Genomic DNA, 26,960 nt, shown 5'->3' on the forward strand with positions numbered 1-26,960 from the left:
TCATAATTTTCGATTTTTTTATTGGTTAAAAATAGACACATATTTTAAATCACTTTCATAGTTTCAGCCACAAATACACCTTTTAAATTTTAATTATGGGTGCCGTAAATATTACGTACCTTGCGGTGTACAATAAAAATACAGAGGAAACATAATGTTCATTAGAAAAGGAGAAGTAATATGTCGTGGAATATTTGGCAACCACATTTCGGCTGAATGAAATCAAGCAGGCTAAACATATTCTGACGCGCTCTATGCGAATATTAATTTCCCGATATACCTGAGAAAGTGGAATCAAAGTTCGAGGACAGATGAGCATTTCAAAGAGACGTTCAAAAGCTGGTCGCAGAAGGAATTTAAATTCCCTCCAGAAGTAAATCAATATCTCCCTCTCACATCCAGTGAGTGCAAATGATTACCACGTATGCACAGTTGGCGAATACATGCGATGTGTAAAAATAATCATTGATTAATCGCAATCATCACACTTTTAAAGGTGGAACTTAAATTCAGGATTTCATTTCAGACAAGATGAAATTACAAAATTGTAATAAGCTACATGAATAGGCATGTGGCGGGGGATGCGAGGACACGGTCAGTTGTTTAAAAAAAAGGGAAGCAGGTGCGTGTGTAGGAGGTGTTTGGCTGAAGAGTCCCACATATATTGAAAGACCTTTATTGTTCGGAGGAAAAACATTTTCCATTACCTATCCTTCTCCATGTCGGACCTGGAAAGTGAGGTTCTAATGAGATGTTCTCCATGTGTCTCTGAAATATGTATATTCATAACGTCCCAAGCAGTCTAAGACTAGCGCGCAGCCTCCGAGTCTCCCAATCTCTTACTGCGCTCAATCTCTTTGCACCGCTTTCCGTTCTCCCGTTTTTGACGAATTTCGTCGCTTCTTTGCCTACTCTTTAGTTCACGAATTAAATATTTACCTGAATATGTATTGACCTGACGACTTGGCTCTGTTCTGCTCAATCGTAGCAGCTTTTGATGAATTCGGAAGCTTTCCTTTGTATTTAATGTAGTCCGGGGCTAACCTTTCCTCAGGTGCCATAATGGAATTGCTGAGTTCAGGCGCAATGTGCCTGACATGCACAGATACGAAAAAACATTATTAACTCTTAGCATGGCTCAGCGGTACACCTTTAAAGTTTAAAGCACCATAATTAGTGTAAAGGAACACTTCAATGATGCCTATCGTGCTATGCATCTATAGATCCCTTTATATGCCGTCAAATAGCCCCAGACCGATCCAACTAGGTGCGATTTAAACTTTTCAGCGACGGATCTCGCCTTTCTATTCGAATCGCAGAATAATCGATAAATGCGCTTGGAGGGATCCACAAAGTAAGGAAGCTCAACACGAATGCCACACTCACTCATGGAGGGAAGACACACTCAGAACGCACATTTAATCAGCGAATAACCTAAGTGCATACTTCACGGTACCGACACCAAACCAATCAAATCGGTGAGGTAATTTTACATAAATGAGGTGAACAGATATCAGGTTTAATATGCCAGTTTACGAGAGATCTGCAGACTCCATTGGATGCGTTGGACAAACGGTGCGAATAATACGGCATGAAGATAAATCACAAGAAGACGAAAGTTACAGGATTCGTAAAGCATTGCGACCAAGGAATGCGAGACTAAAGATAAAGGTGGAACGGAAAAAACTTCAACAGGTAGAGAAATTTTAATATTTAGTTAGTACTATAGAGGAAAGCAGATGTAGCAGTATGGGCAACAGCAAGAGTATTGCGTGAATACAAGTGGTATTCATGAATAGGAAAGAGCTTATGAGATGATGGTCATGTAGGAGTTTAAAGAAAAGGTTGGCCAAGAGTCAGATCAGGAGTGTAGCGCTTTGCGGTGCAGAAACTTGGACACTTAGGAAGGATAATGAGAAAAGCCTGGAGGCGTTAGAGATGTGGGTGAGGAAAAGAACGGAGAAAGTAAAGTGGACGGAAAGGAGGGAGAACGACGAAGTGCTGGACATGGTGGGTGAGGAGAGGCACCTTCTAAATGAGATACGGAGTAGACAGAAGGTTTAGATGGCACGATCACTGAGCTATGAGGGGATGTTGAAAACAGTGTCAAAGGGTAAACGAGGGAGAGAATAAGAGTTTTAGATGAAATGAAAGAGAGTAGGCCTCATTATTAACTGAAGAGAGAAGCCAAAGTTGAGAGGGCAGACAGACGAGAGTAATAGACAAAAAAACTCCATGCAAAGTTAACCGAAATGGCAGAATACCATCAATGAACAATTATCAACATTAGTGTGAAAGGATGAGTGAGGAGTAAGTAGTAGCTGGGAAGGATTTAATTATAGAAATTGAAATCCGAGAAGCAGTTAGTTGGTTAGTTCTTAGGGGCCTAAATGTGTAGATGCCTTGAAACATGCACAAACACTGAAAATAATATCCCGAGGGATGGCAATACAATGCGAAAAAACTCAAAATTGGCATTGCTTCGCCTCGCCGGAATTTCTGGTTTTATTTCGATCACTAGTCCCAGCCTTCTGGCTGTCTCCAGTGTGTTTCTGAAATATTAGTTTCTGGTGTGTTTTTTGTTATGTCATTTTAGTATTTCTGGTGGTGTCATTTTTTAGGGGGAGGGGATATGATTTGGGAGGAATGCAGAGTTAGGAGTTCGGTGCTTAAAAGTTGAATTTGGTATATAGTTCCAGAGGTTGGCTATTTTTACATTTTCGGTACGGCTGAAGGATTTCTTGAATTGTGTTAGATCTTCTTTTAAATCGTGAAGAATAGGTGTTATGTGAAGGTCCTTGCGTACTTCCTTACTTCTGATAAACCATGGAGCGCCAGCTATTTTCCTTAGGAGGACGTTTTCAGTTTTCTGGATTTTTGTGAGGTGTTTTATTCGAAGCCATCAGCCAGAACGGAGATGCGTATGCCACAAGTGGTTTCAGCATGGTTTTGTAAAGAGTGATTTTGGTTTTCATAGATAATTTTTACTTTTTCTGCAACAAAGGGCCAAGAGCTGCTGCTGCGGCTTTGGTCTTTCCAATGGAGTTGGCGATTTGTTGGTTCCTCAGTAATTTTTTGTCGAGTGTGACGCCTATGAATTTAGTTGATTCCTGTCTTTTAATTTCTTTGTTGCCGCAATAAATTTGGTTTCCGGTGCCTGCTTTCAACAGAATATCATACGACTGAATGTCATATGAACGCATTTGCAAGGATTTGCTGTCAGCTTCCAGGTGTCTGCTCATTCTTCATAGGTGTAGATTTGTCGTTGTTCGGCCGTTGAACTAGGGTTTTAACCTTGGGACACGAAAGTGGTATCGCCAGTGTATAGTAGAGCGTCATTACCGGGGATTAAGGGAAGGTCATTTACATAGAGGTGTAAAAGGGAGGGAGAAAGGATGGCGCCTTGCGGAACACCAGAGGCAATGGGGGGGAGGGTTTCAGAGGAGGCTTTGTTCAGTTTTACGAAAAAGTGAAGGATTACGAAAAAGGAAGAAGGAAGTCGGAAGTGAAGGATTTAATTAGTTTTTGCGGGTGAAAGGGAATGGGAAAAGAGAAATTTTTCAGAAGAAGGCCCAATGTCCAAACCCTGTCGAATGCTGCCTCCAAAATCCAAGAAGACTGCCAGTGTGATGAGCCGGGCATTGAAACCGGTGGTGATTTGTTCCGTGAGTCGCGTGTTGTTGCAGTTTTGGCACGGAGACCCGTTTGTTCCGGCCTGATGCTATTTTCCAGGGACAGGTGATATTTAAGTCAGTTATGAATTACGGTTTCAAACAGTTTAGACAATTGGCATTGCACAGCGGTGTCAGACAATTTATTCCGAAAGCTTTTCGTTTCTCGATGTTATCCCGACGCCCTTTGGTCTCCTTTAAATGAAAACATCATCGGAAGAGAAGGATTCTACGATTAACTCTAGGGATTCCAGTGGAAAAAGCGATGAATAATTGAAATAATATTTCCATTTCTCGTAGTGCTCGAATTGTGCTTCGATGTGAACTCGGTGCGGGGGGCTGTTAAAGAAGTTTACATTTTCCCAGTCGAGTATCTGATTCCACGAAATAAAAACGGAACATCGCCCAAAAAAAACGAGATAAGGGTTTGAAAAGCAGTTGGAACATGATTTCGGCGGAAATATTGGTGAATATTTGGCAGCACACCGGAGTGATAGCAACGTTCATTACTTCGTGTTTGAAGATCAAAATCAATTTTTAAAAAAGACACCTTCAGCTCTGATTTATTACTCGCCGAAAGCTGGATTTTCAACGCAACTTTTGAAGATGGACAACAAAGGCCAACTTATGATTTTTCCGCGAGTGTATCAAGAGTTTTTTTTGTATCCCACGATTTTTTTGTGTAAATTAAGTCTCTCAATTGGATGGGAAGTTTAAAATTCGCATCTCTCGAGTCACTGACGGCAGATCGTTCCGAACTTCAAGAGGACATCAGCTCTAATCACGGATGTTAACCGAACTAAATGTTCGAGATAATGTAGCCTATCAAATTCACGTATTTTCAGGGCTATTATTAGCGATTACGAATATTTGATTGCACAAATGAGGCGAAAGCTATCGGGGCGAATATATATACATACATGTATTATTTGAGAGTCGGTGTGTACAACTTCTGCACTGAAATACTCAACTGACAATATTGATGAAACAAAGAATTTCCTTCAGCCCACACATACGTACCTTGGTTTCACCAATTTCGCATACAAGGGCATTCCATAATTTCAAAATCGTCAAAAAAAAAACACTTTCTACAGGTTCGTGTACCATCTGATTCGGTTAGCTTCAAAGTCGTCACGATCAACATGTATTGAGAATGATCCCACAAAGCTTAGAAATTCTAACTATAAAAATATGAATGATGAATCGACTAAGTGATGAGTCATAATAATCGAACATTCTTAATTAAGAAACAACAATGCAATCCCTAATAACGTAACTGGATGGATTTAAAACCAATCCTCAGCTCTAGTATTCAAATTCTGCAATGGTATTATGGAAAACAACCACAAGAGAATATCATTGCATTACTAGAGGCAATCACTTCACGCGGCACAGGCAGGAAGGAAACGGGCACATCTTCAAAGCAGCATGGGCGGCACGAAAGAGCAATGGATGGATGAGCGAGCAGTACCCGCTCGAGTCGAGTCGTAACTACTTGCAAGTATCGAGTCGAGTCAAGTATGGTAACTTCTAGACCAGGAAATACAGCGACGCATGCTCCAACATATTCTCATTTTTCCAATGCCCTGGTGCATTTTCTCTTCCGGACAATTGCCCTGATGCAAAATGGAAAAGACGACGACGGACGTTGATGGTAATTGTGTCATAACCAGGAGATGAATGAAAATTACTGTCTCGCACACTCCCAATTGGACAATTGAAATCAATTAACCTCTATTAATTAGCCGACGGTGTAATCTATGCATCCAAACTCCTAGTAAGAGCCCAGATTAAAGGCATTTGCAGAATTATAATAAAGATGAATGATGTAAGATTTCATACTTTCAATGGCCTAACGGCACTTTTCTCGTTAGCTTCGTTTTCGAGTAACTGCCTATAATTCAGTAAGTGTTTCCTCTGCAAATGACGGCGAAAATTTGTTTTAGCAGCCAGTTGAGAGTTAAAATGTATCTAAACAATAATGCATGTCGTTTCGTCGGTGCATGAGGTAAAAAGGTCTTAAATCGAAGAGGCCGGTACATTCGGTGAGCCTACAGAATACTCGAGGCCTACACATCCCCCAATGTCCGACGTGCTTGGCTTACATTAAATCTCGGATGAGGAGAGCTAAGAATATTAAATTCGTCTATATCACGCTCGCCCTCCAACTCTCTGTCCATATTTTCCGCGATTTGTTATTTACTTGGTTCCAACTCCCTCAAAAACAGACGCGTACTTTACGCATATTTAACTACGGTCTCGACCAGCCCCATGACACTTCCTATCCCACTCCATTGGGAACCCATGGTCTTTTATTGAAGTCGTTTCCTCAACCTGCCGCACGTTTGCCGGGGCGGCGCCACGTATTCTGGAGGGCAAGAATTAGCGGGTAAGTTAATTTCCGTATTGTTGAGCGCATACTACAGGTGAGTGGAAATAGTCATTTTTGTAATTAATTAAGATTTATTTTTCATTTATTTTCGAATGTTAGTCTTCTGCATTATTTCCTTATTGTTCTACATTAATATTTCGTGGATAAATATCGCGGATTTACTGAAAAAAGGAAAATGCCGTGGACGTGTGTGGTACCGCGTTGCACCACTGGTTATGGCCACAAGACTTCGGGGATTTCGCTTTTTAGAGTCCCCAAGGACCCTGAGAAGCGATGAAATAGCTGTACGATTCCTTTTTTTGGTTTGCTAAAGCTCCAAAATTTATACATATTTTAAATTACAGGTTCTGCTGTTCCAGTGGTCAATGTCATGCACAGTGGAGGAATGAAGTAACACTGAGAAAATGCAAGATGTGCGACGGCTTTCATCAACTATTCATCATTCTCTCCTTCTAAATTGAATCTCTTAGAATGATTAGTAATTAGAAGTAGAAATTAGTAATAGAAAGAATTAATAGAAATGTTAAGTTTTGAGTACTTAAAATTTATTTTTCATGATTGTATAAATTTATTGTACCTTGCATTGATTGTATAAATAATCTCAGTTTCAATAGCATTGTGTAATCATTCTGGAAATGTAGATTTGATGTGTATGTACATTATATAAGTTGGAAAAATGTGAATCGTTTTCATTCTTAATACCTCTTTCGAAGATTTCTTTTAATGCAGCTGTTATCGATGGTGCGTGCAACTCTCATGAAAAGTATAAGTACATTTATCGCGTATTAGCAGTATTAGCCTGTGGTTTCTGTCGTACTACTCATCTTATTTTTGGGTGAGGGATAATATTTCAGATTTGCCAGCACCTGAAAGTGATCAGACATCCGCAAATCCCTCGGATTATATCCATTGCACTGTTTTCGTGGAAGTTTATTCGGAAATTATTTGCAAAATCTCTTTCGTTCTTATCTTTCATATGGTATTTTACTTCCTTAAATCTCAAATTATTCCTTTGGTGAGTAGGCAAGCATCGTTATAAAATAGCCTTTAACGGTAATAATGGTACTTCCGGAAATTATTCACCCTGTTCAACGATTAAATATGCCTATTCTATACCCGCAAAACGTCCCTAGGATAGAATCATTTTTTTAGGTTTGCTGTGCCCTGCCATTATTATTATCACTTGATCGAGACTCAGGACATTAAAAACATTAACATACGTCACTTCATTAGAAGTATTTCACTTCGGCCTTGGTAAGAAGCCGTTTGCGTTTCTGATATTATATTTGTTAATAGTGTTTGAAAGCAAGGAATAACATCTATATTCTTATAAGGCCGTGGAAACATGCCGATGGGCTCAGAGGCAATGGGGCGTACGTAGCTTCTATGACAACTTATATTAACGTTTACCACAAGATAGCTATAAATAATTATTTCCTTAAAAATACCTTTCCTCACTACATAAGGTTTTAACTGCTGACAATCTTTCGTTATGGCTGTAACTGATTTTAAAAAGGTATGGAAGCAGACGAAGCTGAAATCCAACGCCTTCCATTTGATTAATACTCACGTATGAGAACGATTTCTAGGTATTTTTCGCTATAAGATGTTAAGTGCATATGAACTTGTTAACTAGTAACCACTGTCGATGTGTTTATATTCATTTTTGCCATAAATTAGTTCATAATTACTGAAGTATCGTATACAGATACGTAGGAAACTTGCCCTTCAGGATAGGTGGCGCCCCTACCGGCCTCAACGGGAAACGGCTTCATTAAATGACCATGCTTGGACGGAGAGTGTCCAGACCTTCTCATATTCTAAGACCGTGGTCTCGACGAAAGAAATTCGATAATTTGTGCGAGAAAGGAAGCCAATCACTGTCCAAACACTTGAAGCAAAGCAAGCTTGCCTCACTCCGCCAACCACTCTTCACAAACAAGACGTCGTTGGCGTCAACTCACCAACACGACGGCCAACGCTAAGGTCGTCAAATCGATTCAATTGCGATCATTGCAGTCAAGTGGGTTTCAAGTATGAGCGGGTGAGGAGGTAAAGCTGAGAAAAGAGGATGCCCTACGGACGAGGAGATGCCCGCACATTGCCGCTGGGTTTCGCTCGTGGAATTCACTCATTCATTTCGCTGTTTGGCGAGGAGGAGTTCAGGGATAGAGCGAACTCGAAGTTGCCAAATGTCGGTAGTGCCCAGCCCCACCAAGCGCGGTGAGGGCTTACTTTGTTAACTTTTTTGAAGCTGGACACCAGGTGGCAGTTGCGGCGCATCAGAAGACGCTGTGATTGTTCGATTGCATGTACCACAAAGGGAATCGGGTAAATTGGAGCAGCAAGAAGGAATTCGCTCATTCGGGCATTTATCATTGGAAGCAGAAGCGCTCATTTGCGTTGAGTTGCGAGTGAGTAGTTTGGTGGGAGGTGCAGCGACCAACCACTTCCGTAAATGCGAGCTTCTGGGCAAATTAGATGAGAGTGACCACCCAATGCGAGGCGACTCTGCAACCTAGCAACGAGGCACGCATTTGCTTTTTCAATTCTCTTTTCCTTCGTGTGCGCAAAACTGGTCAGCTCCATCGTGGCAAACATTTTAAAAGCACGGAAGCTACTTCACGCGAAACTTTTTCACCGCTTCACTAATTAAAATTTTCCGTCGCTTTATGTGATTCTTGGAGACAAATTGCGCGAGACATAATTGTAAACTGCGAACAAAGTGGTCCATCAGACGAAGATGCCCGATCGATGGTGTATGTTACGATTTTTGTGCATCCGAAACTCGATAAATAATATCTCACCAAGAGGGAAGAACGATGAAAGTTTATTAGAAATCATAATGATTATAAACCAGATTATGAGCATGGATTTTTCTTTCTCGTAGGAGGAATTTGTTTACAATAGTCACAAGAAAGGTTAAAAGTTGTTTATTAACAATATTCTATCACATTTTCCAGAATTACTGCATTATAGTTTACACGGATGAATTTTGATGACGCCGTACTGCTTACAAAATCGGGAGAACAGAGATCTTGACTAAGGCATATGACCACTGGTAAACATTTCGCACCCAGACGAAACTAAAATGATTATGGAATCATATCTATACTACTCACACCAAAATTCTAAGTAATGGAACTTGAATGTTAATATACAGAAAGAATCAACAGAAAGGCGATTAAAATCAGCACGGTAATTCAAAAATTAAGAAATAAGTTTAATTCCGCGATTCTTCGCCGCGATTAGCTCGAAAAATACGTACCGGAAGGAGAAGCAGAAAGTTCATGTACTTTCTGATTAAAATTTAAACGTGGGATTACGGCCAACACAGGGCTCATTCGTTCGAATAAAAACGAGGGCTTCTCGATTACCTTTTTTATATAATATTATTTTCTCGATTTTATGAAAATGAGGCCTTTATGAAAACGAAAATTTCTACATAAAAAGAGCGAAACAGCGAAGCAAAAAAACGATATAAGACGCGTTTAGATGACTCGTAAAAACATAAGAAAAAGCCACCAAGATTGGAACTTAGAATCACGTAATGCGCAGGCAGACGCATTATTCGTTGCGCCAGAGGAAATCCGCTTCAAAAGTCGAGAAAAAAATCGTTAAAGATTGCCCTCCAGATAGGCGATTCATCAGAATATTAATTGTGGAAAATGGAGGGTCAATATACCAATACAATATATATATTAGAAATAGAGGAAGAATGCACTGTCATCTGGTTCTGAGCCGTGCCGAAAATTTTAAGTCGATATCAAATGGGGAAGTGGGTTAAAAGTGGGTTTCGAGAATTGCGAAAGAGAAATGCGAGGACCTTCGTCACGCGTAGATGAGAAATCTGTAAGGGTGGCCGCCCTGGCGCACACATGGGGCGGGGGATGATGATAATGTTTGGGGAATCGGTCCAGATGGGGGAAGGACTCGGTTTGCACCGTCGCTCGGAGTGGGGCATCTAGACGCCCCCTCAAATCGGCTGCTCCGTCTAGCAGGGGGGGGGGCGGAGGGGGAACAACTCGAAGCAAGCGGTGCGTGTGTCAGATGGAGGAAATCGAATCAACGAGCCATGTTCCGGGTGTTTGGTCGGCAGAGAAAACAAAGTCTGAGCACGAGATCGCAATGCAGTGGATGAGACGGACGGCCTCTGGACGGGTTGTCACGCACCGCGCATTACAATTTGTTTATGGAAGTCGCTTCGCTGACGTGCAGAGCAATTCGAATTTCACTTTGGGCGATTAAGCTAAAATTTGGGCTGTTAACCAAAATTTATAATCCTATTGATGGTACTCTCTCAAATCGACACATTTCCAATGCTAACTCTCGCGATGGTATGCATTATGGAGTAAATATTGAGAATGAATAAATGGATCGCTACGCACTCATCGCCTCCACGGAATCCACTTGTACTAGATGATCGCGTGCGTGCGAGGGAAACGAGAGTTACGAAAAGCAGTTCACGTCGGTCGATGAATCGTAAAAGGCAAAAGATTCCCTCGCACCACTGTCAGCTACTTACTTCATGGTCTGACTGCAGGTCGATCTGTTGCCCGGAGAAACTGTTTCCCTTGCTACACAGCAACCGACGCGGTAGTAACCGAAAAATGGAAAATTTGGCACCCATCATCTTGGAAAATGTGTCTGTCCAGAGAGTTCCGCCCTGACGGAAGCAAAATATGACGTTTTAACTCTAAATTTTAGGCTTATGAACATCGTTCCAATAAACATATGTGCGAAATAAATTACATACTTTCACAACAATCATGAAATTCGCACTAAAAGGAATGATGGGTTTAGGGGGGGTTCGAATCCGGATCTCCCGAATGAGAGCAGTTGCCTAAACAACCGAAACATCTTCTTTCAAGGCGAATGTCAGGTTGGGTTATCCGTCAACATGGTGATCACTTCTCAAGTCGACTGCGGCACAGGAGACAAGAGTCGTGACTATTTTAAGCCACTTTCGGAGAGAACCCCCTATTTTTAGTCGTCGCTAATCCTCTATGGATGTTTCCCACTCTTTTTTCTATTCTTCTTTCATTTCATCCGCAGCGATAAAACATTTTTCATGAAGCCATCTCAGAGGCAACGAAATTTATCAACAGAGAGGAATATTTTTGGAGTATGAAGTTTTATTTTTATTTTATTTTTTTCTGCTGTAAAAATAATTTACCTTCAGTGCGTAAGCAGCTGACTCAAGTTAAATAATGCAAATAATCTTTCTGCGGTACAATTTTAACCCACATTATGTTATCTAATGGCGGAGTACTGCACAGGGGTCTGAAACATTTTATATTCGCCAAGTGCCGTGATTTATAGATGGGGTGACGTGTTGCCCAAGTTGGACCGACCGCCCATTATTAGGAGACAGTTGAAGGGTGTAAAATTAAAATTCACTTCTTCCCAAAAAGGAAAATTTACTCCAATATACAATACATGGCATATCTACCGGAATATCTATTTAGGTATCTAATTATGATGGAAAAATGGATGCATGCATGGATGCATGGGGCGATGTCAAATCGCAGATGACTGCTCGAGAACAGTGACGATTTACTCAAACAATGTGACCCTGTTAAAGTGTGCGTGCGAAGAGGCAAGAGTAAAGGTGCACTTATGAGGTACGCTTACGTTAAGTACACGATTGGGAAAACCGCCTAGTCTTTCGGTGGGAAAGTAATCGAAACTCCGGATATGAAAAACGTTCTCCTGCTCTAGGAGAGAAAATCTGGGAGTTCAATGTAACACATACTTAGCCTTGGACATTTAAGTAAAACCCCACAAAATATACTAGGAAAAATGGCCAGCAGGAAATGTTTTCTTTACGTTACAAAATGAGACCCGTGGCTATCAAACAGAAGGAACGAAACGACAGAAACAAGATCGGAGGAACGCGATGGATTTTCAAAGTTATTAGAAATGAGGAGGAGGTGGAGGGGAGGGAGGTGCATTGTGGGAAGAGTGGCGACGGTGAGAAGGCAGCACAGGGGGACCCTTCCTTTTCTGACTGAGTATGAAGAACGTCCAGTTGAACTGTATCAGTATTAACTATCACGAGAGATTGAGCTTCTATTGATTGGGATTCAGCGCCTGCAGTTAGCTGAGTTACATTGTGCGATGCCGAACACACAGAAAGAGCGCGTCTCCTCATCGCTATCGCTACGGACGACTGTGCAGAGGGCCGTGAGCCACTTTCAATAGTTTGAGGACAAAGTTCGTGGCGCCACTCGCTCTTCCCTAAACATTTCGTTTCCCTTTTGCAGTCCTTGGTTACGCAACGCAAATATTTCGCTCGTACGTAAATATATATACTATGCGCTCATTGAGAGAAGGTACTTTTCATTGCAAATTTAGCATTATTTATCAATTTCTGTTGGATTTAATGCTACTGTATGAGCATTTACAGCGTACTTGACCCGGTTTTTAATTATTTTAATAGTTCCATTCGCCTTAAAATTATGTTCGGACGACACTGCGCTCGGGATCAGACGCAGGATAACTATACAGAAATGATCAAATTCGAAAACTTAAACATTTATTCCCTTCAGATTGAAACAAATTGCAAGTTGCAAAGGACTGACAATGAGAGACGGCGCTCCCAGGCGACAGACGAATGATCATCAGCTTCCACTACTCCCGTTGAAGTGCTTAGTAACACGTCGCTGCTCGTCTCACCCGTTCGGTGCGGTAGTGCCTATCGTGGAACCTTCCGAAATAAGCAATCATATTAGGCGCGAACGGCTAAAACAAATTAGCTGCAATCAATAAATATAATTAACCTAGATTACGAGTCCAAATTAGACAACAGGTTTCAAATTTTCTACCATTTTGCATTAGTTCGATTTTTCCACTTGATTCATCTCAAGAGTAACATATTGCAAATATAAAACTAATAATTGAAAGGTAAAACTACAAAACATTCAATGTAAAATTAAATATTGATGCAGAAGAATTTGCAGTTGAAATATTTACAAAAATAAAAAAATGGTCCAAATTGGGCGAACTTTTCCATATGTCCAAGATGGTTCGACAGTTGGTGATGAAATGTGGGCCTTGCACTTGCCCCGTCGAGTCGATTCGCAACTGTCCAATCGAGGCGACTAGTCAATGGAAATAAAAAAGTCGCCATCGTCGTCACGAGGCAGCCTTGATGTGATACTCATTGCAAAGTCTGGAGGGCATAATTCATTTCGACTAAAGCTCTACGAATTTCCAAAAAAACGCAACACAGTAAGAACGTAGAGTAATATAGGCGGTTACTAAAATTGCACGAGATATTGAAATCAGCATAATCCTCCCTAATATACGTTAAAATGTAGCCTAAGCAACATTACTGCCTTTAGAGAGCGCATATTCACTGTCACGTTCCGTGATCTCGCGGCAGTGCCGCGCAGCAAGATGTTACGTAGCTCGAATCGCCACGCCACGCCGAATTTTCCAATTTTTCTATTACACTGTTCCCAGCCTTGAAGGCTGTCTACAGTGAATTTCAATTTTTTTTCATGTCTGATGACGTACTCTGTTGTTGAAGTTACAGCGGCTGTTGCAGCAGCCCCAGAGCAGCAGTAAAGGCGGGAATTTTATCAACATAAGGAAAAGCGGTGGGCGATATATCTTCAATTGCGCCTTAAAATGGAGGCCATACTGGCAGTGGCCATTGACGTGTCGGGGGAGGGGGATATTCGCATGATCATCAGGAGTATCAGCATTCGAATGACCATTTACAATTTTAACTGCTAATTACACCGTTCGCACAATTGAGCACGGTCAACTTGCGTTTCAATCTCTGATACGAAAATCGCTGATTAGTGATCCAAAACTGGTAATTGGCGATTGTCAGTGACAGAGCGTTCATTCAACGTAGCAGTAATCTCGCGCCTCAACCAGACTTCAGCGCGAAGGACACGCAGTTGCCCTATCAGCGCAGTACCCGCCTGTCACTTGTATGGTGTTTTCGCCGAGCGATCGGAGGGTGAAAAAAAACGGCCCTCGCAGATTATTTCTGGAATACGATGCAAACATTTTTCTATGGCATTGTGTGCGCCGCTATCTCACCGTGCCGGAGAGTGCGAGGGAAAGACGAGAGGAAGGCGTGGAATGAAGGAAGAGAGAGTGCGGTATCCCGTGGCAATGGACTTCGATGTTTTAAAGCGAGAGATTGGGGGGGGGGGGGTCGCAATCGCATCGGGAGGAGGGTTTGGGTGCAGCAGTGGCCGCAGCAGCGCAGCACCAGGGGGGAGGGGGGCAGCCGGGCCGCTATCGATCTCTCCCACCCCTCCAGCCCCATGCACGCCCATCGCAGTCCAATGAACAAACCGTACCTATCCAACGCAACTCTCCCCAGACACACACAAGAGGAAGTCATTCGTGCATCCGAAATGATCGGAAAAAGAGAACGTCCCTCCTGAGGGAAGATTACTTGGTGGAGAAGGTCCCTTCACGGAAAGAGTCCCTTCAAAGAGAAGGTGCCTCCATAGAGAGGATCCCTTCTTAGAGGAGGGCCCTCTCCATCATGTGCACATCCCGACGGAAGGAACGCACACATCCTCTGTCTCTGCTGCTTTCTCGCTGGCGAACTATTCGGGGGTGAATACCCCTAGGGTCTCACACCGAGTGACGTCAGCAGCAGGAGAACATAGATAGCGGAGAGACCTTTCCCCAAACTTCAATATATTTCAGTGACAACTAACAATTTCTCAAAGAACGAGTCAATGTCAACAATTGGCAAGTGAGAAAACCGGATTGATCCACGGCTACTAGTTCCTAATGGGAGCAATAACGAAAGCTAGTATCGCACCAATGCTGAGTACAGGAATACCACAAAGGGTAGAAGCAATTTCCAGCATGCTACCTCCGAATCACATGGTACTTGGCCTGGCATGAGCCCCTGGATACTCGCCAGCATATTTTTACTTGTGCAGGGTCAACTATACTGTGTGATATTCATGCTTAAGAGGACGCGTCACTCCAGACAGACCCGATCTCATTTGGCTTCAGACTTTTTCTATCGCAAATCTTAGAATTGTTGGCTCATGACGATAACAACAGCTTATCTCGATCATTTACCTCTAATGAAAATTACACAAACAAGCTTATCCCGAGTGAATAGCGCGGTGGGTGCGAGCTTATATGCGTTTTTATAATATTCTCAAAGGAGAGAGGGGGCGGGGAACCCAATTATTCAGCCAATGAAAATTCCCGCTCACTCATTATCCTCCAACGGTTAAAAAAAAGCATTCAGACGAGCGCTTTCGTTCCGCCACTTATTGACGGGAAACTAATTAGCTCGTGACCCCGTATAAATTCATCATGAATTGAATAAAAAATATGCAAAACGAGGGAATAATATAATTTGATTTTTTTAAATCTACTGCAGATAATTGAGAGATATACGTGAGAGTTGAGTTTAAAAATGAGAGTCAAATTCGGAATGAGGGTAGAGCCAAGCAGTAAAAAATACACGCTGTATAAAGCAAATAATTAAATCATAGACTGAACTAAAGTGATTAAACTAGGACAAAAATCGTGGACGCCAGAGTGCGTTTCACCAGCCCCTCCTGATTTTCATGGGCACTAAACGGTTTTGACTTCAGGCTGCAGCTTAATAATCACGGTGTACAAATATTGGAGCACCCGACTACACAAAATACACAATGAAATCGCAGCAATAAGACATTTTAAGCGGAAGTTTTTTCAGAAGAGCGGCAAGGGCATAACGGGCATGGAGCTTGATCGCGGATTTTGTTTTTCAAAACATGGATAACATGTCTCCTAATTCAGGAATAAGAACATATAGAAGAAGGAACATATAGCAAGGCCTTCGTCGCGCGCCATCCTCCACGCTTCCATCAGTCTCAATTTTATGGCATGGGGTTGGCTTCAATTCGCAATGCCTCAAAATAATATCTACGGTACATATGGATAAGAAGGTTCAAATGCTATGACAAAACTTAAATCATTATCATTCAGCCATCTTCCCCAGAGATCCATTCAAGAACGTGGGAAATTTGCCCGCCACATTTTATGAGTTGATTATGTCATTAGAGATCTAGTCCATTTACTCGTTCGTTCATGGAGTACATTTCATTTCAAGGGCGGAGTCACTCACAAGAGTGGCAACGACAACGAACCACGCGAGGCCCATGCAGAAAAGAGCAGACGAAGAGCCGGTGCCCATTTCGGCATGAGCGCGTAACTTTCTTTTGAATAAACAACTTAGTAAATCTCATATCATTCTGGACGATTGCATTCGTCACGTTGGGGCTGGATCCGACCGATCTTCCAAAATGTACAAAGCCTTTTATTTAAAATGAAGCCATTTCGCCAATTGACACCTCAAATTATAGACCATGGCAGGATTTTTTTGCAAAACTTCAGACACTCATTGCATTTGATGCTTTACTCCACTCTCGCTTCGAATGCATCACACACGAATGCTACAATCCATGGAGCATTCTTCAGCCCACCTTTGGACGAGTAGCGCATTTAATTAGATTCATTGAAGCCGCTAATCGATACACTGAAGGAAGATAGGCAGGATTTCGCCCGGTGTGAAAATCGATAAATATTCACTGCCATGACAACATTTTCAAGGGAGTAATCCATCGCCAAAGAAAGCCGGTCGAGCAATCGGTATGTGTCTATTTAAGAGAGAGATGCCGAAGCAAATACTTCGAGTGAAAAAAGAAATATTGTCGATTGCGGGAGAAGCAGGCAGGCAGGCAGTCTTTCAAAGAGCGTGGCTGTCAACTTCCGCTCCGAATATGCACTCCGCTCCACAGATTGTACGGAATAAAGGCGCCGCGAGACTTTCAGTTGTTCTCGAATTAATCAGTTCCGCCATACGCCGCTCAACTGCAAGTCAAGGGCATCCCTCCCACAATGCAACGGGCGACCGCTTTCGATTCAATCTTTCGCACATTGCAGGCTGTACCCGCTTGCAACGAACTTAACGGTGGCATCAAATCACAGGAGAAAAGTAACTTCACTCGATGACAATTAATTTCACCAATATTTACTTCCCCGGGCGTAATAAAAAACCACTCGACACAGACGATACGAACTTAAAATAACTTTGGGAAAGAGGACGCAAAAGTTAAGGACAGTCACCGAGGGGGACCACTCACCAATTTTATTTAACTATAGTTTATGGCATCAACAGTACTCGAATAATAATCTAATTTCGGGAGCCCTCGTTTGCTTACGTCGCGCCCGCGGTTGAGTTGCCGTGGTCCCCAGGGACACATGAGCATCAGGAGCAGCACGGGAGCGGTGCCTTATCGAGAGAAACCCTGAATGAGAGTCGTCGCAGGGATGACCGTGATCTTCCATCCAATTAGGAAGCAGCGACAAACAGCACACGGATCGACCTTAATCTTCGCCTTGGAGAGAGAGAGAGCGAGCAAATCTGCATCGAATCAATAAAAACGACGACCCCTCTCTCCCTAGTTGTCTCCCTCACATGAGAAGAAGACCGACGGCAGTCTAGTTCAGGGCCACCGCGAGAGGGAGGGGGGGCGCCAATGGCGCCAAGAGGGGGCGCTGCGCCAACACCACACGCGTCCCACAGCGGTCTAAGGGAGATTGCGGGCGCACCGATTTCATTTTGATGATCACTCACCCAATGTGTGACTCAACCAAAACAGTGGTTTGGAAATAAGAGGGTAAAGCTCACCCCTAACTACGGCACAGCCGCAGTTAACAGGGTATGCTACTTACATCAAATTCCATATATGAGAAAAAGCGAATGCCTCGACACTATCGCCGACTAATAGTTTAGGTCACGCCGAGCGGGTCTCCGCGTCTCTCTCCTTCCTCCTCGTGTCCTTTTCGTTCGTGGGCCTCGCCCGGCCCGTTCACCTTTAACCTGTTCAGTGGGATAAATGCCATCCATTAAATTTACTCCCAGAACAGGTAAACATACTTGGACTCTAATTACGTCACCTATGCGTGAAAAGGGGGAATTTTCTAGTCTTAAACTTAGGAGAAAATAGCCGCATTCGGAAAATTTATTTAACGCCCAAACTTTCCTTTCTTTCCCTTCTATTCTCTTAATTGTTTCAATGAATTGGGACTTCGGATCTGAATATTCGACACGGATTTAAAAAATTGGCTAAAAATCTCTAGACAACGGTAGGAGGAATAGATTATGTCCTATTGAGGAATTTCTATGATCTCTATGATAACACCATCAAGGTTACTTTCAGCCCTCCAGCACGCCTGCCACAAGTATTGTTCTACAACTGCCTGGGGCGGATTTTGGCGGGTCATGACACCCTCCCCCGAATTTCATTTTAAAAAATTATTTTTATAACTTTAGCAGTTTTCGTATCCTTGCAAAGAAGTGAAGGATATGTAAATGCAAATGCAAATCTACAAGTCCCAAACGTGAGAGAAGCTTGAGTTGTATTTATCTTAGAGTGTAGCACTCCTTACTGCAAAAATGACTCTCTCTCTCTCTCTCGGGGTGTATACCTTGACCCCCCTCCCCCCGAATTTGATGCTGAATCCGTCACCGATAACAACTGACTGCCTCGGCCTACCAGTGAGATTCCGAGAAAGTGCGAGAAAGTGCATTATGTATTGATCAATAAAAGTGACAAAATCGCGATAGTTGATCCCAGAAATACGTTAGGGTGGAAGAGAAGCGAGAACTCCCACGATTTCATAAGAAGAGAACAATATAAATCGCGCTCGTGATATCTCCGACGAGATAACATCATGGTTGCCATAGGAACAGCCTCATTTTAAGAGCACCCACTCATATCGCCAACAACAACATCGGAAGTCCAGTCAACGTGGAATTCATCAAGCAGACAGATTATCACCACAGCGAGCACACTCGAGCTCCATTTATAATTGAGTCAAGACGAGATATTGGTCGGCGAAAGACTCGAGAACGGAAGAGGTGAGAAAATGGCTCACGAGAATGCTTAGAACCGAAGATCTTTCCAACATTAGACAAGAATTAAGGCGTACCGTGGACTAGAGAGCATAATTAAACTGTGATTATTCAGTGCGGAGCCTCGCTAATTAGATTTCATGCTTGAGTGTTCGCTTTTAAGTGTTTGATTTATGTGACAGGTGGCATCGATAGAAATTTTTTATCAATTCTCGAAATAGCCTATTTCACGGCCGAATCCTGATTTACGCATCGAAGGAGCTCGCTTAGGCTGTAGCTCAGAAACGACTGACTCTCTCTCGCGAGTGTTGCATCGGCAAAGGAAGAGCACCGACAATAATCCCAAAACGCCTCGTCAACGTAATTGAGGAACGACAAAAAGAAATGGCGGTGCGAGAAAGAAATCTTTTAATATCCTCTTCTCTGTAAAAGAATTAGAGGTAACTCTGTTTTACCAATGAACACTCTCGCATGAAATGAATTGACATAAAGAAAGCATTATGTGATTATGTTTATTGCCTGCGTAGCAAAATCATCATTTACCGCATGCAATATATATGTCCCTATTCATCCATTAGCTACTACGTTGAAAACTGAACTGCTGCGACTTCGCCACGGGAGAGAAGCAAGATCGATCAAGTTGTACCTCTTTGAAGTGCTTCGATATCACTTTCGACAAAATACGATCCTGAGAATAGTCGACTGCTAGTTCGACAGAGCGTTGGAGGAAAACGGATGGAGCAGTAAGGTCAAAAGCCAAATAAGAGTAGGATCTGCAGTATAGCGCTTTAAGGTGCGGAAACACTTAGGATGGAGTAGAGGGAGAAAAGACGCGAGGCTTTCGAGATGTGGGTGTGGAGAAGAATGGAGAAGGTGAAGTGATCGGAGGTGAGGAGGAACGACGAAGTGCTGGACATGGTGGGTGAGAGGAGAGGCAGCTTCTATATAAGATACGGGGGAGAGAGAAGGTATGGATGGAGGGAGTACTTAGCGGGGAGGGGACGTTGAAAACAGCGTTAGAGGCTAGAATGATAGGTAAACGAGGGAGGGGAAGGAAAAGAATAGGATTTTAGATTGAATGAGAGGGAGTTGTCCTTATTTGGAATTCAAGGGTTGAAGTCCTTGAATGGAGGAGAGACTACCACAATACTACGCAAATACTCCGTGTAAAACTACCTCGATCGATGGAATGCTTAAGAAAAAGTCGACCGCTAAATACGCGCTTCGACCGGGAGTATCGATATGCTCACGGAACCATCGAAGAAAGTGGTCACCCGGAAGCCAAGGCCCCAACGCATAATCAGACAACTAGCAGAAGACGTCTACCCGCATAAATCAACCCTTTCCAATAAGTTACAGAGGTCCACCTGCTTCTCTCGGGAAATACGGGTATGGAAAAATTAGGCCATTGGCGGAAGGCAAGAACGGTAAAGGAGAAGAGAGCGGTATTAATGCGCCTAATTAAACGCTGTAAAAAAAGAGAAACTCGATTCCAATCTGAGATTCGTCACGGGGGCGGATTGCAAGGAGTGTGATATCCAGATTGCGATGGAAGCATCAGTGGGCGGCAATCGGAGAGAGAAAAGTTAATTGACTGCGGTGGAAAAGAGGACTTTCTAAAGGAAACATTTGGATACGGTGAATGGCAAACCCATCATCCAGAATTGCAACACAGACACGACTCCACCTGGCGAATAAAGGGGGAATTTATAGTGCATCTATCCGTATGAAAAACGGAATTGGTAATCCCACAAAGTGGCTCCTTCAATTTGTCATTTCTTTGTCGATCGCGTGAATCACAACACGATCACTTTTCAGGGACGGACTCGAGTGATGGCTGGCTCTTGTGTTTCAGGTATGGCAGCGGTGATAGATGGACCATTCAACCTTGGATGTCCGTGCCGAAGATGCGAATGCTTCTGCTGTTCCGCTGAACCACGCATCGCCGTCATCACCAATTCCCAAATTGTTGGTTGCCGTCGCTTTTTCCATCACGGAACAGGCACGCGACATGCATCAGCAGCCAATCAGTGAACGAGACCAAATAAATATTGTGGAGACGCCATTGAGATTTTGGATAGCGAACATAAGGGAATGTTAAGGACTCCTCAAGTGTCCGCGTGGAATATAAAATGACGGCTTAAGCAATCATTTTCCCTGCCATTGAAAGCAAAGCTGAAATGACCATTGGATTTTGCGTACAAAATGAAGAATGAGTGGTTTAAGAGACAGAAAAAATGAAGAGACACTCATAGCATAATGTTTCTCGATTTGTCACCAGCTTCTCGATGTATTCGTGACGAAAAAACGACGGTCGATTAAACAGTTCGCAATTAATTGATGACAGCCTTCTCCTTGGGCATTGTACAGTGACGGAAAAAATTTACGCAAAGCTCATTGGTGTATGAAAGCGGTCAGTTCAAGAAACTACTTGTCTTCCAAAATTTACCCTCGTAATACTTTCATACAACCAGGAATCATATCCGTCGCATTATGACAACGCGCAGTGATGATCCAGCTACGAATTCTTCCTCATATTCCCCGAAGTATGCTTGGCCCACGACTCACCTAGAATGGAGTTTTCTTTCGCGGGACATTAGTGGACACAGCCGACTAATTCGGGATAGAGACTGCTCAGGGGACAATCGTTCCGGCGGTGTAGTGGGTGAAGTATCAAGCAACGAATCATAGGTTCCACGGATCAAGTTTCAATACCGGATGATTAGATGCTGCACACACACCGCGGACATATTTCTGATCTTATAACTTCGAATAATCTATCAAAAGCTCCAGAGAATGGTACATGAATATTGAATTCTTACGTGCTTATTAATTTGTCGAGATTCAACTCCTATATTGCATTACCATTCGGGCAGTTGACTGTGGAGTGAATTTTGACTACCGTTTCCACATCGACCAGCCCCGCTTCAAGGCCCCTAAAATTAGCTACATGTGCGATGTATCACGGCCAACGCTTCTTTCCCCTTACTCCTTCTTCAAGGGAAAACTCCTGGAGTTCCTAAAAGCAGAAAGATAGTACATTTTTGAGCCACCTTGAAACCTCCGAGAATTCGGTTCTATGTTTTTCAGTGTAGCAATGCTTAACTCAATACTTTGTATCCAAATAATAGTTTCCCGAGGATTACATTGTAACAACTTACTGCACTGCAATTGAAAAGAAATGCAGGTTCGAATTGATTTCGGTTACGGAAAATTTTATTCCCAATTTTACCTTAAATAATTTCTTTCGTGTAGTTATCCGAAGCAATTGATCAATTTGGTCACTAACCGATTGCTCTCATGGAGTACAATATTCACTTTTCATGAGCCTCGCATTGTTCATCGATTTTAACACTCGTGTAAGCGATTCCTCACCTCAGGGGTAAGCTCACAATGAATTAATCGGATTCCTGATAACGTCACCAGCTCACTAAATGTGGGCGGCTACTTCCTTGTCTATTTTCATTCTAAGCAAACGAGAGAGCAGCTCTAGGAATACGGTTTTTAGTCACCTTTCCCTTCTGAAATTTCAAAATAACTTACGTTTCGGGTCATTTACTGTAGAAGAGCATGTACTGTACTTTCAAGAGCCGTGGAAGAGCATGAGCAATTCCATACCCATCTCGGACAAGAACGAGAACCCAAGGAACCCATTCTTTGAAGGATATAACACACCGGAGCCGGGACCCAGTAACACAACTACCCATCTCGTTCATCAGTCGCGAATCCAAACATTGTTCGATTCCTCATTCACTACTGATTCCGACTTTCTCGGAGCCACAACGCCAGCCAACACAGGTCATGAACTCGATTTCAAAATTGCCTAGATAATGTCCTGTGATTCCCACGCGTAACATGGAGCCACTATCTAGTAGATATGGAAGTCTGATACGGTGAGAGCCCCGAGGAGCGAGGCTAGATGAAAGTACTACGGTTGAACGAGGATCGCGAAATATCCCGAGGTGAGGCCGAACAATGAAGGACAATAATTCAACCGCAAAAGCACCATCGATCGCTATTGCGCATCGCCTGATATATTCGAGGTAATACCCTTTCACTTTTCTAACCTTGCATGATTACTACATGATCAACAAGGAATCAAAACAATAATTAAATTATCTGAAATAATCTTTTCCGGCAGTTATAAAAAAGTTTTTTTATGCATTCGATTGAGGAAGTGGTGTTGTCTACCACGCAGATGAGTAAGAAGACGGGTGGAATGCTTGCAGTGATCAAAATCATTGATAATAATACGTTGAATACGATTTCCGTCCAAGGGCCGAATCCTTAAATGGCAACGTCAATACTTTTATCAGTGGCGCCGACTCCATGGGGCCTGAGGGGGGCCGAGCCCCCTCAAAGTTTCGTTTGGGGGGGCGGAGCCGAGATAGCCGGAGCCGAGGCGGAGAGATAAATTCAAGAAAATAATTAAGTAATATAATGCTTTGTGAAATCACAAAAATATATTGGTGATTTTTATTTCCCATGTTTGACAATAGTTACCTTTTAAAATAAATTCAACGTGTGCTGAAACAAATAATTATAAGATTAAGCAGGTTAACCTATTATAACCCAATGTTGCTTCAAAGCAACGTCAAAAATGTATAAATTTTCGGCTCTATTTAGGAAATACCTAAACTACGTATTATTTTGGGGTGTAAATTTTGATGACGAAACATTTATCTGCCTCGACAATTATGATCGAATGCAAAATTTTCATCTATTCAGAATAAAAAATCTTGAAATTTGATTTCTACCGCTCTGGGTTATAAAGGGTTAACTGAATCAAGTGGTGTGAATCATGACAATGTTTCGGTGCTGCGACACACTTTGAATTTAACCTCTTCCCGGGGCAAGACCTCCGATATGGGCCCCCCCAATATTTTTTATAATTCGGCGCCCCTGACTTTTATCACTTTAATTTGACGAATTGCTTTTGAAGCAACGGCTCCGACACCAGCCGTGAATGAAACACAACTGAAAAAGCACCGAGTGCTCTCTATAGACCTATCCTCAACGCGTGCAGGATGCGAAAATCCCCGCCACGCATACGACTCGCCTCCTGCACCGCAGTCTTCAGCGAGTGACCCCGCGCCCCGAGTCAGCCGAACGACTGCAACTCCGGCTTACAATCACACCACACATTCCGTCTCGATGGGCGTAGCCGTCTACCAAATACTCAGAATAGGCGCAGCTCGGAGTGATTTGAGTACGAGTTCCACATTAATGTCCTTTATTGTTTCATCGGGGAAGGAACTAATTCCTACGCCTATCCGTTCGGCAAAATATCCCTCGAAATTGATCGTTTCTGAATGACATGGAAATATAGTGAGATTCTAATATTGTCGGTGATGTGAGAGGAATTTTTTTTTAATTGCCTGGCCCTATTACAATTACACTACCAAATTTTTAATTACTTAAATCACTCTCTGGAAAAACTATCAATAGCATTACAATTACAGGTACTTATAAATTTTCTCTAGTAAATTATGCAACTGCAGTCAATATTTCCTCAAACAGGTAAAACAAACAGGCAAACCAGCATTTAAATTATTCCTTAATGCCATTGCATAAATTATGATGAAAATGTTTGGTTTAGGCACTTAAGCCATATATAAATATGCTCTCGCATAAATTTACACCTGTGAATGAGTTCAATGCAGCTGGAAGTTAGTAAAAATTACCGAATCGGCCATCTTTCACAATAGTCCGATTGCTAAATGCTTGGCTGTATCACATCACTGAAAATTCTGCTCTCCGTTGGGTTGGGCTACTCCCGACACCCGATTCAACTGGTGAATCCATACAATCACCAGCGGGCGCCCAACCTCGGCGATATTTGAAGACGTTTCTACACGATTAACAAGGCGACTTTTGAAAATAACAGTTTTTTAAAGGCTATAAGGGCGAAGCCAGAAAACATTTTCGGGAGGGTGTAGATGGTAAGGGGACTGACTCACTTTGTGGGGGCAGCTCCCTCCCCCCCCCATCTCCAACCCCCCCCATCTCCAACCCTGTCAACAGCCTGTCGTGCCAAAGTGAATAAACTTGCTGCTCCGGTGCATGAAACAGCCTCGACAACGATCGTACTATCCTTACTAAACTTACAAAGGCGCAAATCCACTAACGACACAAGCAGGACAAAACAAGAGAAACAAATCAGCGACACATGGGAGCGCGGGAGACCTTGGAATCATTGAGGGGGACATATTTGGATGAAAAAAGCGGGGACACGATGACGGAATGCTGAAGTAAGCTCCAGAGAAGACACAAAAGCAGCTAAGGAGTAGCTCGACTCGACTTAGTTGACTGAATTGGTTCTTCAGCGGGATGACAGATTCCTTTCAGTACGCTTCCCAAAATGCCACGGCCACGAAATTATGTTATCGTTAAGTAAGCCTGAATATTCCCACCATTATTTCATCCCTTTCGAGGGAAACCTTCACCGATGACTGCAATGATGGCGAAAAAACTAACGCTTCACGCGAGCATTATCCGCGATGTATCCAGGGACGGGAATCCCATCGCTGACGCTATCACGGCTTTTAACTGAATAACAATTGTAAGTACGGAAAGTGACGGGATTGGCGATGGAAAGAGTGACGATAAGAATGTGCGTGTGATTCAGAAAATGATGGATCTAACGATAACTTTTCTTGTCCCTGAAAAGTTTTCCCAGGAGCTATCCCTCCGCAGGGCCGTAAAAATGGCGATTCATCCTTTAAGTTTTCCTTTAATTCCGCATTTCTTTCCATTAAATGTCCTTTTAAACAGAGCGACGACCCCACGACCGTGCTCTGCGCAAATCCAGTCACGTCTGAGTCACGGCGGCTGGGCGGACACGCGGCCTTCGTTCATTAGATTGGGTGAGAGGGAAATCAGTGGAGGGGAGGGGAGGGGCGGAACCCACCCCACCCCCTCCCCCTTTTAAGAGCCAGAATACGCTATTTTCTGCCCCCGTGCACTGCCGCTGTGACCCTCGCACGAAAAAAAATGGACTAGCGAAAGAGGGGAGGGGTTTCTATTCATATCCTGGGAGTCAATGGTGGGCGGAAACGGCGGGCGCATATATAGATACATATGTACATGTATGTATTTACACATGCGTTTTTATGTATGCATGCATGAAGGCATGTACATGTAGGAGGTGAGGGAAGGGGTGGAAACGAGGTCCCGCGTCGAGTCGATAGCAAGGAAGAAGCGCGCGGCCGAAGCACACACAGACACACGAACAAGCCAAACAACGTCGGCTTCCTTCTGCCAAACGACAAATTCAAAGCTATCGCTGGGAACGCATGTAAGATATTACGCTTGGAGCCACTACAGTCGATGGAAGTTACATTCTAGACTTGCGATTACTATGTTTTAGCAATTAGGAATAGATATCTTTCCGAGCGACAAGGAGAACGTCAACTTAGAACCTCATCGTATTTCAAGGTCCGATTGAAATGATAATATATATGAGTGATATTCCACCGAGCTGACAGAGTACTTGGTTTTTCACACGAACAATAAAGAACTCCAACACAGTGGAGACTCTGCAGTCCAATATTTTCAACTTAACACAGCAACAGACCCCAAACGGAACCCAAACCACGCCCAAGACGTCGACAAACACTCCAAAACAAGTCTCCATAGGAACTTACAACAATATCCATGACCACCAAACCATCAATTATAACAACAATCGTAAACCAATTCGCCAACAATTTATTTACTCAGCTGACAAAATCACTACCAAATGTAATCAGCGATACGAGTGGCGCTGCGATCAGATTAAGAAGTTGTCATATTTTCATGACTTTCGCATTTGGATTATCCACGGTTTTAAATCCACTAAAATGTTCAATTTACTAAAAGACTGCCACGGTCTTTCCATGGAAATAGAAATGATTGTTATCAACTTGGCGAGTTATTGCTGGGTCCTCTGAAGAAACCTCCACGGACGCGATGATTTCCGTCGAGGGATGTTAAAACATCAAAATTCGAATCA

Source organism: Ischnura elegans, chromosome 4 (assembly GCF_921293095.1).
Source record: "Ischnura elegans chromosome 4, ioIscEleg1.1, whole genome shotgun sequence".
Classification (NCBI taxonomy): Eukaryota; Metazoa; Arthropoda; class Insecta; order Odonata; family Coenagrionidae; genus Ischnura; species Ischnura elegans.